The sequence below is a fragment of the Pelophylax lessonae genome (genome assembly GCF_965119305.1).
Source record: "Pelophylax lessonae genome assembly, chromosome: 2".
NCBI classification, from domain to species: Eukaryota; Metazoa; Chordata; class Amphibia; order Anura; family Ranidae; genus Pelophylax; species Pelophylax lessonae.
In genome coordinates this window covers 39,962,404-39,983,429 of record NC_138769.1, presented here as the reverse complement: position 1 = coordinate 39,983,429, position 21,026 = coordinate 39,962,404, and positions in this window count along the sequence as shown.

Here is a 21,026-nt window from a genome sequence, read left to right as displayed (position 1 = left end):
AGTGGTTTGTTGCCTCTAGACTATAGGCTAAGACACCGGAAATTTCCTCAGTCCAGCACCTAGCATCAACCTGGCAGCTGTGACTCCAGGGAATATCATTTAGGCAGCGAATTCAGCAGAATTTGGCAATGAAAAAAAGCTACATTCTTGAAGTCATCAAAGGCCAAGACCTCCTTGACTCTGCAGGGTTCCACAAAGTTCTTTTGAAGTTTGGCCCATCTGGATGGGTTCAGTGGGTAGCAGATTACAATGTTTTACAAAGGCTTGACTTGACAAGTGTCAAAACTCCTGGATTAAAACCACCATCTTGCAAGGCTATTTCTGGACTTACAGGAACTTTACCAAGAAATTCCTACCTTTCCAAGCTGCCCCTTAAACCTAGAGGTAAAGATCAGTATATGCAAACTCATCAAGAGGAGTAACCACTTGCCGACCAGTCATGTACCTGGTACACCACTGGACATTAAGTGGTTATACCGGGATAATGCCTGCTGCTTGATGCCTGCAGCTCTCTTGTAAAATAAATCCTAGCGGTTAACTAGACACTGGTTTTCTTTTACAAGTAGCCCCCCTCCTGCCGCCTTCTGGGGATCTCCCATTCCACCACGAGTCGCGATCGACCAATCGGCGCTTCCGCTGGCTGATCATAGAACAAAGCAAGGACCCGATTGGCTTTGTTAAGCCCTGTGATATAGTAACCCGGAAGTGATGACGTCAAATTCTGGGTTACCCCGGATGTAAACAGCGCTATTTTCAAAAATCTTGGTGCGATCAAATGCTTTAAAAGCAGAGGCCCCAGATCTCTCTGTAAAGTGTACCTGTCACCTGCCTATTGCTGTCACAAGTGATGTTTACAATGCTTCTGACAGCAATAAAAGAGAAAAGAAAAAAAAAATGAAAGTGACAGTGTAAAAAAAGAAAATAATTAAAAAAATGTAAGGTACCCCTGTTCCTCTGTGGTCATGTGCAAAGGCAAACGCACACGTCAGTCCCGCACACACACAAACAGCGAACTTCCCACGCGTCAGATATCGCCGGGAATGTCAGATCGTGGGCAGTAATTCTAGTGTAGCACTGCCCCCTAGGGGACTGATGAGAATTACACTTTCTGGATTCCCCTGGGTTACCCTTAGAAACTGATAGCAGACAAACGGCATTGAAAGTTCTTGGCTCAGTCAATAATCAATCCCGGGGATGTTGTTTTTTTTGTTTTATTTAGATATGGGATAGGAGAAGGGATGAGTGGGATACTCCAACTATGAACTAAGCACAATCTTGAGGACAACTAGCTTTAGTGTGTGGCAAGGCCGCTACTTCACCTTGCCACTGAAGTGAAGATAATGTAGAAATTTCCTGTTTAAATCATTCTCTTCAGGGTTCTAACTTGGCACCCCCTTTACTTTCACTGCCTGTGTGTGCTGACACCTGTCCACTGACTCTATCCCCTGGAGTGGTCCCCTTTCTGGGCAGACCCCTTGGCAAGCTTCCCTTTACTCACGGACACTGTTTTTCCAGAGTTGCTCTGCTGTCTACTCCATCAGTCAGCTTTCCTGGACCTCTGGATTCAGCACCACACCTCCGATCCACAAGGCCAACCGCCTGAAACCACCAACCAAAGCAAACAGGAGGAGAGACAGCCGTCACCCTCCTCCTGGGACCTGGCTTCCCGCACAAAGACACCCTATCACATGTGCCCTTGGCTTTTATAATGTATCCCAAGATGCACCACTGTATGTGCCAACCCACTGAGATAGTTACCAAAGCCTGTGTGTCACTGGCTGGGTTTCCTCCACTGTCCAACATGCTCCCCTATTGGATGCAGTGGGAACACTCCCTCAGGCCAGGTGAATCACACATGGACACATGCAACAGGCAAAACTAACAATCAGGCTCCCATGATAAGCAGATGGAGACACTAGGCTTTACCTGCCTAGCACCTACCTAGGAGGGTGCTACATCAGCACCAGACCTCCTCTGTAAATCTAAAGCAATAAACCCCCCACACACACCTGTACTCAATCAGTGTCCACCATCAAGTGGATATGGGAGGAGTCCCCTGTAGTGCATTTGCACATCTTCCCACATCTTCCCACATCTTTGCACATCTTCCCCAGCAAGGAGTGTTATCTCCAAGGGTTAGAAAGGCTGGATTCATCTCTTTTTCATGGATAGTGTAGGACCCACTGATAATGGGGTACTTTGACGCAGTAGTGGGCTTGAGCACGATATGGCCATATGGTGGGACCAAACCCCCATTTTTATTTATGGACTCTCTTCAGATTTGGTAGTAATTTCTTTTGCATTTGCGCGCTATTCTTTTTTAATATACATGTCTTTTGGTTCATAGCTGCAGCAGCTTTGGAAATACATGGGTATGCTCCCCCAAATTTTTTGCCTGTTTATTATGTATTCGGTCTGACCAGACTATCGAGGTTGAGCAGCCCTCCCCACCCCCCACACACACCTGTACTCAATCAGTGTCCACCATCAAGTGGATATGGGAGGAGTCCCCTGTAGTGCATTTGCACATCTTCCCCAGCAAGGAGTGTTATCTCCAAGGGTTAAGGCCCGTACACACGTACCGATCGTCGGCATACAAACGTCGGTGGACGAAGGATCTGCCGATTGTACGCGTGTTAGTATGGTGCCTCCGACAGATGTCTGCGCACAATCCGCGGACAAAAGTCTTTCTTGCAAACATGAAAATATTTGTATGCCGACACCAGAACGGACGATTGTTCGCCTGTCAGTACACAATTCGGCCGACAGACCGCAGATTTGCAAGACTGGGCATGCTCAGAAAATAGAAAACACAGGGAAAGTTAACCATTACATGACATCACTTCTGCAGTCGGCGGACAAAATTCTTGTGCTGTCTTTGCACTTTTCAGCAGACACCGACATCCCGGGGAGAAAAGAGGAACATTTGTATGCCGACCATCGGTACGTGTGTACGGGGCTTTAGAAAGGCTGGATTCATCTCTTTTTCATGGATAGTGTAGGACCCACTGATAATGGGGTACTTTGACGCAGTAGTGGGCTTGAGCACGATATGGCCATATGGTGGGACCAAACCCCCATTTTTATTTATGGACTCTCTTCAGATTTGGTAGTAATTTCTTTTGCATTTGCGCGCTATTCTTTTTTAATAATAATCTGTAAAGGCTTTGAAAGCGTCGCCTATGGATAGTAAAATGTATCTCGTTTGTCGCCATTGGCATCTGTTTTCTGTAGCTTCATCTTTTTATACTTTGCCAATTTTTTGTTATGTTGTTTTTTTGAAATAAAATTCAAAAAAGTGTATTTTTTCCAGAAAAATTGTGTTTGAAAAACCGCTGCGCACATACCGTGTGACATAAAAAAATTACAAAACCCACCCTTTTATTCTCTAGGGCCTCTGCTTTAAAAAATATACTGTATAATGTTTGGGGGTTCTAAGAAACCAAAAAAAAAACACTGATTATTACATGGAAACAAAAAGTGCCAGAAAGGCCTGATCTTAAGGCCCCTTTCACACTTGTGTGACCTAAAAGTCGCAAGATTTTGCCGCAATGTTTTTGTCGCAATTTTGTCTGGAAGCAATGCCTGTGTAATCTTGAGGTCTATGGACCTCAATAGGCATCAAAGTTGGACCAAAGTAGTGCAGAGACTTGAAGTAGCACAGATATGAACGGTACTCAGTACTGTTTGTAGTTTGTAGATGCTATAACATTTGCAGAAACCAATCAATAAACGCTTATTGGGATTTTTTAACCAAAAATATGTAGCAGAATACATATTGGCCAAAATTTATGAAGACATTTTGATTTTTAAAATGTTTTTATTGGATAGGTTTTACAGCAGAAAGTAAAAAATATTGTTTTTTCGAAATTGTCGGTTTTGTTTTTGTTTATAGCACAAAAAAGAAAAAACGGATAGGTGATCAAATACCACCAAAAGAAAACTCTATTTGTGGGGAACAGGGTTGCATGACTGTGCAATTGTCAGTTAAAGTAATGCAGTGCCAAAAAGCAAAAAATGGTATGATCATAAAACCTTCCGGCGGTCAAGTTGTAATTTCAGTCCAATTACAAAATAATCTCCGATATAGGCAACGCTACAGCCAGGGCTGCTGTTAGAAATCACGGGACCTATTTCTGTATTTTGCCAGCATCGGTCTACGCTCCGTATCTGCAGCTGACTCCGGGTTCCTTTGTTGGCATGGAATTCTGTATCTGACGGTTTACGTGAATCTATTGTTTACTCATTGTTGTTCGAATGTTGTATTTCTCTCCTTTTGTGTTTACAAATAAAGAATTTGAAAAAAAAAAAAAAGAAATCACGGGGCCCCGTGCAGCCTACCTGGCAGGGCCACCCCGAATATTTTAGGACAATATTTTCACTAAAAATACACTAAAATCGTTAATTAGCAGACACAAACATAACAGAGAACCTGTGTGATTTAGCCAATTAGCCGTTTTTAATTGTTTTTTACATTTAACCTCCTTGGCGGTATGATTATTTCAGATTTTAGGTGCTGAAAGCGGTACATTGTTTTGCATGCAAATCTGTTGTTTTATATTTTAACCACTTCCCCACTGCTCACTGTGCTGCTACTGCGGCACAGTGGCTCGTTATCGTCTGGCGACGTAGGTCTACGTCACCAGACATTCCCCTCTCTCTGCGCCGCGCGCGCGCCGCCGGAGGCTCGCTCGCACTGTATTCAGTCACAGCGGGAGTCGGGCCAGGGGAGGAGAGGTGGTGATCACCGCCGCTCTTCCCCGATCGTCGGGGATCGAGTGTAAACAAAGCGGGCGGATCTTCTAAGTGACAGGTAGGGTCAGATTGCAGGATTCAGCATAGCTGAACATGCGATCGGTCCCTGACTCACTCAGTCCCCTCCCCCCACACACGTTAGTAAGCACCAGGCATACATTAACCCCTTGATCACCAATAAAAGCTAACCCCTTCCCTGCCAGTGTCACTTTTACAGTAACAGTGCATATGTATAGCACTGATTACTGTAGTAATGTCACTGGTACCCCCAAAAGTGTAAAAAATGTCATTCAAGGGTCCGATCTGTCCACCGCAATGTCGCAGTCCTGCAAAAAAAAAAATCGCAGATCGCCGCCAGATCGCCGCCATTACTAGTTAAAAAAAAAAACAATAAAAATGACATACATTTCCCTTAGTTAGTAGCTGCGATAACTTTTGCGCAAGCCAATCAAAATACGCTTATTGCGATTTTTTTTTTTTACCAAAAATATGTAGCAGAAAACAAATTGGCCTAAAATGTAAAAAAATTTATTGATTTTTACATTTTTTGGGGGGGGGGGGAATTTCATATAAAAAAATGTGAAAAATATTGTTATTTTTTCAAAATTGTCGCTCTTTTTTTGTTTATAGCGCAAAAAGTAAAAATCGCACAGGTGATCAAATACCACCAAAAGAAAGCTCTGTTTGTGGGGAAAAAAGGACGTCAATTTAATTTGGGTACAGCTTCACCGACCGCGCAATTGTCGTTAAAGTAACGCAGTGCCGAATCGCAAAATATGGCCTGGTCAGGAATGGGGTAAAATCTTCCGGTCTTAAAGCAGTTAAAAATACGCTCATTGAGAATTTTTTTGTCAAAGACATGTAGCTAAATACATTTTGGCCTAAATATATGACAAAAATTTAATATATTGGATATTTTTTAACTGTCAAAGTAGAAAATATTGTTATTTTTTCAAAATTGTTGCTTTTTTTTATTAATATCGCAAAAAATAAAAATTGCAGAGGTGATCAAATACCACCAAAAGAAAGCTCTGTTTGTGGGAAAAAAAGGACGTAAATTTCTTTGGGTACAGCGTTGCATGACCACGCAATTGTCAGTTAAAGTCGCACAGTGCCGAATCGCAAAAAGTGGCCCAGCCGTAAGACAGCAAAATCCTCCGGTGGTAAAGAGGTTAAAACTCACCTTCCCCTGCCATCCCCCGCCGTCCTCCCCTGCTGTCCTTCCGCTGTCCTCCTGCTGTGTGCTCAGGCCGAGGACGGCACCTGTCTTCCGGTTCCCTTCCGGTGGAACCGGCGGCAAATTCAAAAATGTAAATAAACCAAATGACATGATACAAAGCTGTGATATAATTTTTTTTTTTTTTTAACCTCCCTGGCGGTATTCCCAAGTGTGGCTTGGGGATAATTTTCAGTACCAAAAGCGGTAACCCCGAGACACATTACCCCGCAATGTTACTCGCCTTCCCTGCGATCCCCTGTCGTCCTCCCCGCCATCCTCCCCCTCTCTCCCCGCTCTCTGTGCTCGGCCGATGCCGCCACCTGTCTTCCGGTTCCCTTCCTTGCGAGCGTTGCAACGCAGGGGGGTGGAACCGGCGGCAAATTCAAAAATGTAAATACATCAAATGAGATGATAGAAAGCTGTGATCCTAACAGATTACACTGTATCATGCCATTTCACCACAGGATTTCACCTGGTGACTTTTCCAGTGCCCTGCCTGTGCTTTTCCAGTTCTTTGTGCCTGGAAAATTGAGAACGATCGTGGCGTCCAAAAAGCATTATTTTTGCGCAAAAGCGATTTTAGACGAACTGGAAAACAGCGACAGCGAAACGGAGTTACTTGAAGAACTGAGCGATAGCGATTCGTGGGAAAATTCGTCATCAGGTACGGAAATTGACGACAGCGACGATTCTGATGTCTCTTTCTGGCACATCGCTCCATTGGAAATTCTGAAGAATCATTTGATATACTTCCCAAATTCCACTAGCGATGTGCCAGAAAGAGACATAAAAATCGTCGCTGTCATCACTTTCCGTACCTGATGACGAATTTTCCCACGAACCACTATCACTCAGTTCTTCAAGTAACTCCGTTTCGCTGTCGCTGTTTTCCAGTTCGTCTGAAAGCGATTTTGCGCAAAAAAAGAACGCATTTTGGACGCCATGGTCGTTCTCTATTTTCCAGGCACAAAGAACTGGAAAAGCACAGGCAGGGCACTGGAAAAGTCACCAGGTGAAATCCTGTGGTGAGATGGGATGATACAGTGTAATCCGTTAGGATCACAGCTTTCTATGATCTCATTTGGTGTACAGTATTTGCACTTTTGAATTTGCCGCCGGTTCTACCCCCCTGCGTCGCAACGCTCACAGGGAAGGGAACTAGAAAGCAAGTGCTGGCAATCGGCCGTGCACAGAGCGGGGAGAGAGGGAGGAGGACGATGGGGAGGATGGTGGGATAGTACAGGGAAAGTAACATTCTGGAGTAATCCCGAGTATGGTTCAGGGTTACCGCTTTTGGTACTGAAAATTATCCCCAAGCAACACTCGGGAATACCGCCAGGGAGGTTAAAAAAAAAAAAATGATATATATATTTTTTTAAATGTTGAAAATGTTTACAATAATTTTATTTTTAACGAATTTTTAAAATTATTTATTACTATGTTTAATTGTTATTTTTTACAATTTTTTATTTTTTTTTGACAGGGCAGGGAAGCCTGCAGCGCTGTGTGTGTGTGTGTGTGGGGGGGGGGGGGGGCACAGTGAAAGGGGGGGGGGAAATAGGGAAGGGGGAGGGGGTCAGAAGCAGGCAGAACAAGGAGGGGGATCTGAGTCAGAGAGGCAATTACAGGAATGATGCCCTGTGTCTGTGTCTCTCCCTGCAGCAGCTGAAAGCTGGCAGGAGGGGGAAAAACTGCCTTTCAGCTACTACAGAGAGCTACACAAGGCTTCCTTCTGTAACTACCCCCCTGCTTAACAGCACCGATTCCCCATATTGTTGGGGCCCCCCTGTGTTCCCAGGCCCCCTACAGGAGGACTGATAGTCCCCCCCCCCCCCCCCTATCAGCGGCCCTGGCTACAGCAACAGTGACAGAGCTTGGACTCATGCTGTGCTTACCTTCCAAAATACTTGAATTTCCCTTCTTTTGTTTTTCACTTTTTATAGTAAACATAGTATTTCTGTAAATATTTACTGTCCTTAAGGATTCCCCATGCAGATTTTGAGGACTTTCTGACTACCGTATTTACTTAGATAATAGCCTTTAAATATTAATCATAATAGTCATCCTTTGTTTACATTGCAGGGCTATTGACCTTGGGTTGGGAATCCCTGGGTGTTTTCGATGCTTCATCCATTTCATTAGAACATGACGCATGCACTATACAACAACACATACCGTATTCAGGGTCTTTCTATACATAATTTACAGTTATTAAACAATTATTAAGTGCTGGTTCACACTGGTGCGATGTCAGACATTGCATGTGATTCGGAGCGCACTGCTCTGCAAATCACATGCGATGTCTGTGCAATGCGAATTCAGCCATACAGATTGTGTGACTGAATTTCCATCACATTCGGACACAACTTGCACAGGATCCCTTTTTGGGTCCGCGCCAGAATTGGATCGCATGGTGGTTCACACCTATGTAATCCGATTCATGTCCGAACTGACAGTTCGCACTGCGATATGCGAACTGATCTGGGGGTGTCGTTAACTTAGTATTGACACCCCCCCCCAGCGATTTGCATATGGCAGTGTGAACTGCCTGCGATTTGAGTGCGATTCGGGAACCCACAGTGGATTCGCAGGGTTCCCGCATCGCATATTTGTGAGCCGGGACTTAAACAGGAGAACATCTTGTGGAGCTTAGCGTGATTTTTATGTAATATAGCGGAACGGTAAGGCCCCTTTCACACTTGTGCGACTTGTCATGCAATTTGGGACTGCAAAATCGCATGACAAGTTGTTCTCCATTATTTCCAATGAGCCCCATTCATATCTGTGCGACTTGAAGTCGCACCGACTTCAAAGTAGTCCCTGCACTACTTTAGCCATGATTTTGATGCATTTTGAGGAAAAGACATTATAAGCCCAGTCAAACTTGCATCAAAATCGCGGCAACAAAGTTGCGTCAAAATCGCGGTAAAATCGTCGCACAAGTGTGAAAGGGGCCTAAAGCTCAAAGTAAACTTTTGCATTTTTTTAGGAGACCTTTATTACCCTTTCAATAATACATTGCGGTAAATGCAGGAAAACAAAATTAAAAAAAAGCAGTGATGTAAATTGTTAACCTAATAATAAGATGAAGTCAGGTTGGTGAAGGGCCAGATTAACCCAATGTTGACTTTTTTCCAGGTTTGCAAACATTAACCACTTAGAGCCGGTTCACACTGGGGCGACTCAAAGTCTCCCCGACTTTGAGCCGCCCCGTGCAGCATGACTTCATCGCGGCTTGCAAACGACTTCTATAATAGAAGTCAATGCAAGCCGCTCCGATGTCGCCCCAAAGTAGTTCAGGAACCTTTTTCTAAGTCGGAGCAACTTGAGTCTCTCTGATTAGAACGGTTCCATTGCACAGAATGGAGCACGACTTGTCAGGCGACCAAGTCGCCTGACAAGTTGTGGCAGTGTGAACCGGGTCTTAAGGACCGGGCCTATTTCTGACACGTGTTGTTTACAAGCTAAAATCATTTTTTTTGCTATAAAACTACTTAGAACCCCCAAACATTATATATATATATATATATATATATTTTTTTTTTTTTTTTAGCAGAGACCCCAGAGAATAAAATGGAGATCGTTGCAATTTTTTTTTTATCACACCGTATTTGCGCAGCGGTCTTCTAAACGCAATTTTTTTGGGGAAAAAAATTCACTTTTTTAAATTAATAAATAAGAAAACAGTAAAGTTAGCCCAATTTTTTTCTATAATGTGAAAGATAATGTTATGCCGAGTAAATAGAAACCCAACATGTCATGCTTCAAAATTGCGCAAACTCGCGGATTGGCGACAAACTTTGGTGCTTAAAAATCCCATAGGCGACATTTTTAAAATTTCTACAGGTTACCAGTTTAGAGTTACAGAGGAGGTCTAGGGCTCAAATGATTGCTCTCGCTCTAACAATCGCGGCAATACCTCACATGTGTGGTTTGAACACCGCTTACATATGTGGGCGGGACTTGCGTATGCATTCGCTTCTGCGCGAGAGCTAACCGGGACAGGGTGCTTTCATTTTTTTTTTTTCCTATTTATTTTATTTATTATTTTTTATTTTTACAGTTTTTTTTTGTTTAAATGTTTTGATCATTTTTAGTCCTATTACAAGGAATGTAAACATCCCTTGTAATAGAAATAAGCATGACAGGACCTCTTTATTGTGATATCTGGGGTCAAAAAGACCTCACATCTACACTGAAAACTAAAAAAATAAATAAATAAATAAATTGCTGAAAAAAATATGGCTCTTTAAACCGGTTGCTAGGAGACGACGTTTGAGGTCGCTCCAGTCCTCCAAGACCATAGAGTCGGGTGGGGGGCCATCTTGCCCTCACTCGACTTCCTGTCTGTGAGGAGCGCAGACCGGATCGTTTTCCCTGTAGACGGCGGGTCCAGTAAGTGGGGGAAAAAGCCTGGGACACGACGGGAAGGGGGCACCTCTTCCGCCGCACCGTAAGGGTGATCCCGCTGCTGGGACCACCCTTATCTGAAAGAGGACCGCCCGCCGTTTCGATAAATAGCTGCCATAACCCCAGTAATTAGCGTCAAAGTACCGACGTAAATCGACGGCGGGTGGGCGGCCGGTAAGTGCTTAAAATTTTTAATTACTTTGCATTTGCTTACATCAGAATCTGATGCTCAATAAACCTGAATGTCATCTAGAGATCCACTGGTTTTGTTGGGACCTGAGGATTCATCTGGGGAGGGAATACTTTTAATTTTTGTTTTTACAATCAGATTGTTCCTTTATTGAAAAACTAGGCCTAGGTACAGCATTACATAAAGAGCAAGAAGAAATCAAAATTGGCAGTGGTACAGGTCAGAGCCACTAAGCCCCCGTTCACACTAAGGCGACCTGTGAGGCGAATTGGTAGCCTCACAGGTCGCCGCAGGTCGCCTCCCATAGGGAAGCTGCGGACCCGTTCTAATAGGAGCGACACAAGTCGCTCTGACTTAGAAAAAGGGTCCGGAGCTTCTTTGGGGCGACCAGGAGGCGACCGCCATAGACTTCAATGTTATGAAGTCTGTGGCGGCCGCTCCGAGGTCGCAGCACGCTGCTCGCACCGCGATCTCGGAGGTCGCCCCGGGAAGTAGCGTCGCTCGTATGTGAACCGGCACTTAACCACTTTGCGTCTGCTCACAGTAATACTACTGCGGCAGAGTGGATCGTTATCGTCTGAAGACGTAGTATTAACGTCGTCAGACACTCCCCCTTCTGGGCGGCGCTTGCGCGCCGCCGGAGGCTCGCTCCCGCTGTTTTCATTCACAGCGGGAGTCGGGCCAGGGGAGGAGCAGCGGCGATCGCCGCTGCTCTTACCAGATCGTCGGGGATCGAGTCTGGAGATCCGCCCGCTGTGTGTAAACACAGCGGGCGGATCTCCATAGTGACAGGGAGTGACAGATCGGACTGTTCAGCATAGCTGGACATCCGATCTGTCCATGACTCGCTCAGTCACCTCCCCCCCCACACGTCAGTAAGCACCAGGCATACATTAACCCCTCCCTCTCCAATAAAATTAACCCCTTCCCTGCCAGTGTCATTTTTACAGTAACAGTGCATATATATAGCACTGATTACTGCAGTAATGTCACTGGTACCCCCAAAAGTGTCAAAAATGTCGGTCAGGGGTCCGATCTGTCCGCTGCAATGTCGCAGTCCCGCAAAAAAAGTCGCAGATCGCCGCCATTACGCGTTAAAATAAAAAACACCAAAAATTACAGAAATCTTTCCCTTTGTTAGTAAACGCAATAACTTTTGCGCAAACCAATCAAAATACGCTTATTGCGATTTTTTTTACCAAACATAGGTAGCAGAAAACAAATTGGCCAAAAATTTTTTAAAAAATTGGTTTTTACATCTTTTTTGGGGGGAATTTCATATAAAAAAATGTGAAAAATATTGTTATTTTTTCAAAATTGTCGCTCTTTTTTTGTTTATAGCGCAAAAAGTAAAAATCGCACAGGTGATCAAATACCACCAAAAGAAAGCTCTGTTTGTGGGAAAAAAAGGACGTAAATTTCGTTTGGGTACGGCGTCGCACGACCGCGCAATTGTCAGTTGAAGTCGCACAGCGCCGAATTGCAAAAAGTGGCCTGGACGGAAGACAGCAAAATCCTCCGGTGGTAAAGTGGTTAAAGAGATGTATGTTTGTTTGTTTTTTTTGTTTAAGATTCATATTTACCTAGGTGGATGCTGCATCTGTCCCCCAGCGGCTCTAACACTGAGAACTGAGCGATTGAACACTGCTAATTGCTCGGTTCTCACAGCTCCGGGAGCAGAGTGCTGCTGACTGTTAGTCACCAGCTCTCTGCTCTGCCCCCTCCCCGCTCACTGGAGCGCTGAGCTGTGGAGGGGGTGGGAGCGGCTGGCTCAGGCTCTCAGTGGCTTGTCCGCTGTCTGCTGAAAACGGGTCACAGAAGTACAAAATGAACTGCACTCCTGTGATCCACTGGGGAAGTACAGCCAAATGAGCTTTGGCTGTACTTCTTCTTTAACCACTTGCTTACAATGCCTTTCCCCCCCCTTCCTGCCCAGGTCAATTGTCATTTTTCAGCGCTGTCACACTTTAAATGACAATTGCACGGTCATGCAACACTGCACCCATATGAAATTTTTATCGTTTTGTTTCACAAAAATAGAGCTTTCTTTTGGTGGTATTTAATCACCACTTTTATTATTTGCTAAACAAAGGAAAAAAAAAATGAAAATTTTGAAAAAAAGAAAACTGTTCATCGTTTGTTATAAAATTTTGCAAACAGGTAATTTTTCACCTTCACTGATGTGCGCTGATGAGGCGGCACTGATGTGCGCTGATGAGGCGGCACTGATGTGCGCTGATGGGGCAGCACTAATTGGTGGCACTGATGAGGTGGCACTGGTGGGCACTGATGAGGAGGCACTAATGAGGCTGCACTGATAGACAGCACTGATGGTCTCTGATAGGTGGCACTGATGGTCTCTGATAGGCGGCACTGATGGTCTCTGATAGGTGGCACTCAAGGGCACTGATAGGTGGCAGTAATGAGGAGGCACTGATGGGCACTGGCAGCACTGATTGGCAGCACTGGAGGGCACTGATTGTCAGCACTGGTGGGCACTGTTGGGACTGCACTGATAATCAGAACACTGATAATCAGTGCCGATGTCCCTTTACCACAAGCAGGTTATCGGCTCTCTTCTTCATTTCTCATGCTGTCAGCGTGAGGAAAGAAAAGCCGATAACTGGCTTGCATTTATATCACTTTACATCATTGGAGAAAAGAGGCACCCCCCTCCCTCCCCTCCACACAGCACACAGGAACAGAGCTGAGGCTGTCAATCACAGGCTGTGTGCTGGAGCTTCCTCCCCTGTAACCTTTGTTCTCTTGGTGTCGGGAAAACTTGTCAGAAGTGACTCATGCTAACAGCAAAGGAATGGAGCAGCAGACAGAAATGACACTTAGTGCTCTGGATTGAGACAAGTACACACTATAGAGGGATATGCTTTGTTCAAATTTAATTTCTGAGGTTTGCAAACAATATAACTGCCAGGAGCATACACCATACATCATGACATTTAAAGGTTAAAAAAAGCACCCTAGGTTTACCATATACTGTATAATGCAAACAAAAAGTTTTCAGGTGCTTTCACACTTCTGTTTTGTAAACGATACCAGTTCCACTTTCCTATGGACTGTTGGCATTTTTTAGAATACACGGTTCTGGTAGGAAGACAGAATCAGTGAAAAGTGGTATACAGGTTCTCTGGGGCCCCGTTGACACCTGAGCAGTTTGGAATAGCAGGCAGAATCAAGCGATTCTGCCTGCGATTCCAAGATCGCAGCAAAACGCACGACTAGTTTTGCGGTGCCATTATTTCTTAATTGCACCCCAAGCACAGTGCGACTTTACCACGATTGTCGTTCAAAGAAATGCAGGAAAATCACAGCAGAACAAGCAACGCCAAACGCGCCTGGCTCAGTGAACGACAAAACGTGAGAAAATCACGGCAAAACAAGCTACGCCAAACGCGCCTGGCTCAGTGCCAAAATTTGCTACATGAGCTTCTTTGGTGTGTTTTTGGAGCTGAGGGAGGCCCATTCAAAATGAATGGTGCTGCTCCAAAAACACACCATAAAAATGGGACGTGGGAGTGTCGCTCAAACGTGAACGAGGCCTTATTCTCACTCTGGGTTCACACATTCATAAAGTCTCACACCCCCTTCCATGGATATTAAATCAACTTTATTGTTCCAGAACTTGGACTCTCCACCTGGGTCCTCCCTTTGCCACATTTCACCCCCTAGAGGAGCAGAATTGTAGAGCGAAACGCATCAGTGGATAACCTGAATGTGTATGAATCTGCTTGGGGTTGATGTATCCCAGAGACATAGGCACTCGGCTGGAAGTCATCAGCGGTAGTCTTTGGAGCTTTATTACATCTATTGAGAGTAGTGATGACCTTTGAATCCAGAAGTTAGTCTATGAGCAAGTGCTTAACCACTCAAGCCCCGGAGGATTTGGCTGCTCAAAGACCAGGGCCTATTTTGCGATTCGGCACTGCGTGACTTTAACGGACAATTGCACGGTCGTGCGACGCTGTACCCAAATGAAATTAACCGCTTGCCGCCCGCCCGCCATCAAATGACGGCGGAGTGGTGCGACCATTATCCTGGGCCGCCGTCATATGATGGCAGCACTTTAAGCAGGGCAGGCGCGCGATCGCGTGCGCGCCGCCCTGCATTGCCGGTGTCGGGGTGTCCCCGGGACACCCCCCGTCACCAGCAGGGGGGAAACAGCCAATGGGCGTGGCTGTTTCCCATGTGATCGGCTGTGTTCCAATGACACAGCCGATCACAATGGAGGAGCCCACAAGATGACCGCGCATGCGCAATCGGGAGCGCGCAGCTCGGTCATGTCGGTGGCACTGTGTTCCGTAGGAACACAGCTGTCACCGGCAGTAGTAAACAGTCACTGACAGTGACTGTTTACTATGTGATCGGCTGTGAATCCATTTACAGCCGATCACAAAATGTAAACAAAGAGCAGTAAAGTACTAGCAGCGATTTGCAATGATTTCTGGATCGCGGGCAGAATCGCAGTGATTCTGCCCGCGATCGCTACGCTCACATGTGAACGTAGCCTAAAGTTCACCGGTCACCAGAGACTGCCATCAGTACCGCCGTGCACCATCGCCCGTCACCTGTCACCTATCAGTGACCATCGCCCGTCACCTGTCACCCCATCAATCACCGTCACCTGTCACCCCATCAGTCATCGTCACCTGTCACCCCATCAGTGATCGTCACTTGTCACCCCATCAGTGATCGTCACTTGTCACCCCATCAATCATCGTCACATGTCACCCCATCAGTGATTGTCATCTGTCACCCCATCAATCATCGTCACTTGTCACCTCATCAATCATCGTCATCTGTCACCTCATCAATCATCGTCACCTGTCACCCCATCAGTCATTGTCACCTGTCACCCCATCAGTCATCGTCACCTGTCACCCTATCAGTCATCATCACCTGTCACCCCATCAGTCATCGTCACCTGTCACCCCATCAGTCATCGTTACCTGTTTCCCATATACGTGCAACCACTTACCGACCGCCTAACGACTATATGCGTCGGCCATTAAAAGCTAAATTCTGGGGTTATGGCAGCAGATAGCTGCCATAACCCTGGTATTTTTTTAAACGGCGGGCGGTCGGCTTTCAGATAAGGGTGGTCCCAGTGGCGTATTCACCACGAAATGACCCTTACGGTGCAGGGGAAGAGGTGCCCCCCCCTCCCACCGCGTCCCAGACGTTTTCCCAGCTTACCGATCCCGCCGGCAGCGGGGAAAAATATCCGGTCCCGGATCCTCAGAGACAGGAAGTCGAATGAGGGCAAGATGGCCCTCACTCAACTCTATGGTCTTGGAGGACCGGAGCTACGTCAAAAGTCGTTATCTAGCAACCGGTTTAAAGGGCCGTTTTTTTTTTTTCTTTCCTTTTTCAACAATTTTTTTTCTTCTTTTTTAGTGTAGTTGTGAGGTGTGAGGTCTTTTTGACCCCAGATCTCACAATAAAGAGGACCTGTCATGCCTATTTCTATTACAAGGGATGTTTACATTCCTTGTAATAGGAATAAAAAATATCAAAACCTTTTTTTTTTTAAACTGTGTAAAAATAAAAAAATAATAAATAAAATAAATAGGAAAAAAAAAATTAAAGCGCCCTGTCCCCGTTAGCTCGTGCGCAGAAGCAAACGCATACGCATGTCCCGCCCACATATGTAAGCGGTGTTCAAACCATACATGTGAGGTATCTCCGCGATCGTTAGAGCGAGAGCAATAGACCTCCTCTGTAACTCTAAGCTGGTAACCTGCAGAAATTTTTAAATTGTTGCCTATGGGGATGTTTAAGTACCAATGTTTGGTGCCATTCTGTGAGCATGCGCAATTTTGAAGCATGACATGTTGGGTATCTAATTACTCGGCGTAACATTATCTTTCACATTATGGAAAAAAATTGGGCTAAATTTACTGTTTTCTTATTTTTTATTTCAAAAAGGTGAATTTTTTTCAAAAAAATTGCATTTGGAAGACTGCTGCGCAAATATGGTGTGATAAAAAATATTGCAACGATCTCCATTTTATTCTTTAGGGTCTCTGCTAAAAAAAATATATAATGTTTGGGGGTTCTAAGTAGTTTTCTAGCAAAAAAAATGATTTTAGCTTGTAAACACCAAGTGTCAAAAATAGGCCCAGTCTTGAAGTGGATAAATGGACAACTTTGTGTAAAGCGCTACTTGGATGTTAGGCCTATGTATGTGGCCAGGCTGTGAAAAAGTGTTACACATGTGGTCTCGCCATACTCAGGAGGAATAGCAGAATGTATTTTGGGGTGCAATTTTTGCTATGTACATGCTATGTGTTAGAAATATTGCATAAATGGACAGCTTTGTATAAAAAAAAATGTGTTTTCATTTTCTTTCCACAGTTTCCAAAAACTTGTGGAAAAAAATGACAAGTTCAAAAGACTCATTATGCCTCATAAATTATACGTTGGGCTGTTTGCTTTCCAAAATGGGGGTTTCCATTGTCCTGGTGCTCCAGGGCCTTCAAAAGTGCGATAGGTTGTCAGGAAATTATATGTGTAATTTGTGCTCCTAGAATGCCGGATGGTGCTACATGGATGTTAGGCCTCTGTATGTGGCCAGGCTGTGAAAAAGTCTCACACATGTGGTATCGCCATACTCAGGAGGAGTAGTAGAATGTGTTTTGGGGTGTAGTTGCAAGTATACATATGCTGTGTGAGAGAGAAATAACCTGTTAATACGTCAATTTGTAAAAAAAAAAAAAAATCTTCATTTTGCAAAGAGTTGTGGGAAAAAATTACAACTTCAAAAAACTCACCATGCCCCTTATTAAATACCTTGGAATGTCTGCTTTCCAAAAAGGGGTCATTTGGGGGGTATTTGTACTTTCCTGACTTTTTAGTGTTTCAAGAAATGAGATAGGCCTTCAGTACATCAGGTGTGATCAAGTGTGATCAATTTTCAATGAATAGCACCATAGCTTGTGGACTCACTAACTTTCACAAAGACCAAATAATATATACTTATTTGGGTTATTTTTGCCAAAGATAAGTAGCAGTATAAATTTTGGCCAAAATTTGTGAAGAAAAATGACTAATTTGCTAAATTTTATGACCGAAACAAAGAAAAATGCGTTTTTTCACAATATTTTCAGTCTTTTTTTATTTATAGCACAAAAAATAAAAAACCCAGTAGTGATTAAATACCATCAAAATAAAGCTCTATTTGTGTGAAAAAGGGACAAATTTTTTATGGGTACAGTGTTGCATGACTGAGTAATTGTCATTCAAAGTGTGAGAGCGCTGAAAGCTGAAAATCAGTCTGGGCAGGAAGGGGGTGAAAGTGCACTGTAGGCAAGTGGTTAATGTCCTTTTTTTTCCCACAAACAGAGCTTTCTTTTGGTGGTATTTGCTTACCTATGCGCTTTTTACTTTTTGCGCTATAAACAAAAAAAGAGCGACAATTTTGAAAAAATAACAATATTTTTCACATTTATTTATCTTTTTTCTAACATTTTAGGCCAATTTGTTTTTTGCTACATATTTTTGGTAAAAAAAATCGCAATAAACAGATTTTGATTGGTTTGCGCAAAAGTTATTGCGTTTACTAACTACGGGAAAGAGTTATGTCATTTTTATTGTTTTTTTTTTTTTTTAACTAATAATGGCGGCAATTTTTTTTTTTTTTTGCGGGACTGCGACATTGCGGCGGACAAATTGGACCCCTGACTGACATTTTTGACACTTTTGGGGGTACCAGTGACATTACTACAGTAATCAGTGCTATAAATATGCACTGTTACTGTAAAAATGACACTGGCAGGGAAGGGGTTAACTTTATTAGAGATCCAGGGGTTAAGGGTGTCCCTAGGGATATGCTTCTGTCAAGGGGCGTGGCTTTTGATGTAACCACAGAGACATGCAATCCTACATAGCAGGATCGTATAGTCTCTGCTGTTACACAAGGGAGAATGAGAGGCGGCTTTGTTTCCATCAGCCGCCTGCCTTTCTCTCTCTCCAGCGGGAGATCGCGAGTGACCGGCGGACATCAGAGCCGCCGGTCACTCAAACGGGGATGCTGGGGAACGAGCGGGGGCAGGAGAGCGCCTCTGGCGGCGCGCAGTCGCCCCCTATTGGCTTGTGGGCGAGTAACGTACCGGTATGTCACTTTGCCCAGGAGGGGCTGACCGCCGCAGTATATGTGCTTAAGGCGGTCGGCAAGTGGTTAACGGTGTGAAACACGTTAGATTAGACTCATCTCTCAAAAACAAACCATGTTTATAACCAGCCACAAGCATATTGATCTCATTAAGGACCCATCTGCCTATTGTTTTTTTTTTTTTAATAAGTATGTGCTAAACAGGTTACTGTAATTTTCTGAAAGGATAAGGCTGGTGATACATGGGTCGAATTTCAAAAAAATTCTCTTTCGAAAATCTTATCTAAGAATTTTCGTTCAAATTTCACACCATTAGTGGGCCACGGTAACAGCCGATTTTCGTGCAGTCATCGAATTTGAGTGATCGGGGAGTGTTGGAAATTTTTTGAAATAACGAACGATTTTCGACTCAATGATGGGAGAATCATGCGAGGAATATAATTGAAAAAGAAATGCGCATGAGTGCAAGGAAAGAAAATTCCCGGAAAGAAACGAAGATTCCCAGCCACAAAAATTATTTTTTGTAGCAATATGAGGTGAAATTGAAGGCTTGGATGGTCGAATTTCGAAATCAGTGGTGGCACCATCGATTCTCAAAACACACGAAATTTCTGATTTTAGAAAGAATATTCTTTGGTGGTTCGACCCATGTATGGCCAGCCTAAGTGTATTTTTTCTGTTAAATGCAAAATAACTTTCCCATTCTTCTTTATTCCACTATACAAATTGTATATTGTTCTATTTTTGGGTCAATCAAGACTTCATTTGGTGTTACTGTAACAAGAATGACTTTATTTACGGTAATTTTAAAGCAGAACTAAAGTCATGGAAGGAAATGCTAGGCAGTAGAGATTTATCGCAATATACAGGAACAGCATATTCTTTGTTACAAAAAGTTATACCATTTATTGCTTAATATGCAGTCCTTGAGCTCCAGTGCATAGGCTTTACCATAGGTGTGCTCAGCCTATTGCATTAGGGTGTGCACCCCAAACTTCAAACACACAGGAATGCCACGTGCTGTCACAAGAAGGCGTCTCAGTTGATTGGGAGCATATTACGTTACACCCTAAATACGGGTGTAATGTGTTCTTAAAGTTGAACTTAGCCTTTAATATAATGGGGGTATTTCCACTGGCCTATAGCACCCCCAACCACCCACCTGGTGGCACCCCTGGATAATGCTAATGCACAAGGGGGATTAGGATATGCCCAGGCACACCCAGCACACCCTGTGTGCATGCCTATGGGCTTTACTTGGGTAACAAACCTGCTGGAGGCAGGTGGAAGCATTGCCTCAGTCTCTTTTCCTCCGGGGATTAGTCTGCAACAGTGTAACTTTTCAGCAAGGTACAAGGGGCAGTAGGGGCTGACATTCATAAATACAGCCAAGAACTGCGTGGGAACCAGGATTTACATGACTGTGTCATCTTTGAGCAGGTGTTCTGTCAAATAGTGCATCCAATCGGAAAATACCTCCTACGATCTGCGCATGCATAGTATGAAACGTCTCTTGATCAGCTGGCGTAAAATCATCAGTGAGCATGCGCAGATCGTCTGAGGCATTATCTGACAATCAGCAAAACGTGGAGGGAGAATCTAATTGTCAGATTCTGCCTTGCTTTCTCTGCGCATACGAGTGGATCTTGCAGTGTGGATTTGGGTGTGTTGCAGGGCGGATCTTGCAGTGTGGATTTGGGTGTGTTGCGGGGCGGATCTTGCAGTGTGGATTTGGGTGTGTTGCGGGCGGATCTTGCAGTGTGGATTTGGGTGTGTTGCAGGGTGGATCTTGCAATGTGGATTTGGGTGTGTTGCAGGGTGGATCTTGCAGTGTGAATTTGGGTGTGTTGTGGGGCGGATCTTGCAGTGGGGTTTTGGGTGTGTTGCAGGGAGGATCTTGCATGTGGATTTGGGTGTGTTGCGGGGTGGATCTTGCAGTGTGGATTTGGGTGTGTTGCGGGGCGGATCTTGCAGTGTGGATTTGGGTGTGTTGCGGGGCGGATCTTGCAGTGTGGATTTGGGTGTGTTGCGGGGTGGATCTTGCAGTGTGGATTTGGGTGTGTTGCAGGGCGGATCTTGCAGTGTGGATTTGGGTGTGTTGCGGGGCAGATCTTGCAGTGTGGATTTGGGTGTGTTGCGGGGCAGATCTTGCAATGTGGATTTGGGTGTGTTGCGGGGCGGATCTTGCAGTGTGGATTTGGGTGTGTTGCAGGGTGGATCTTGCAATGTGGATTTGGGTGTGTTGCAGGGTGGATCTTGCAGTGTGAATTTGGGTGTGTTGTGGGGCGGATCTTGCAGTGGGGTTTTGGGTGCGTTGCGGGGAG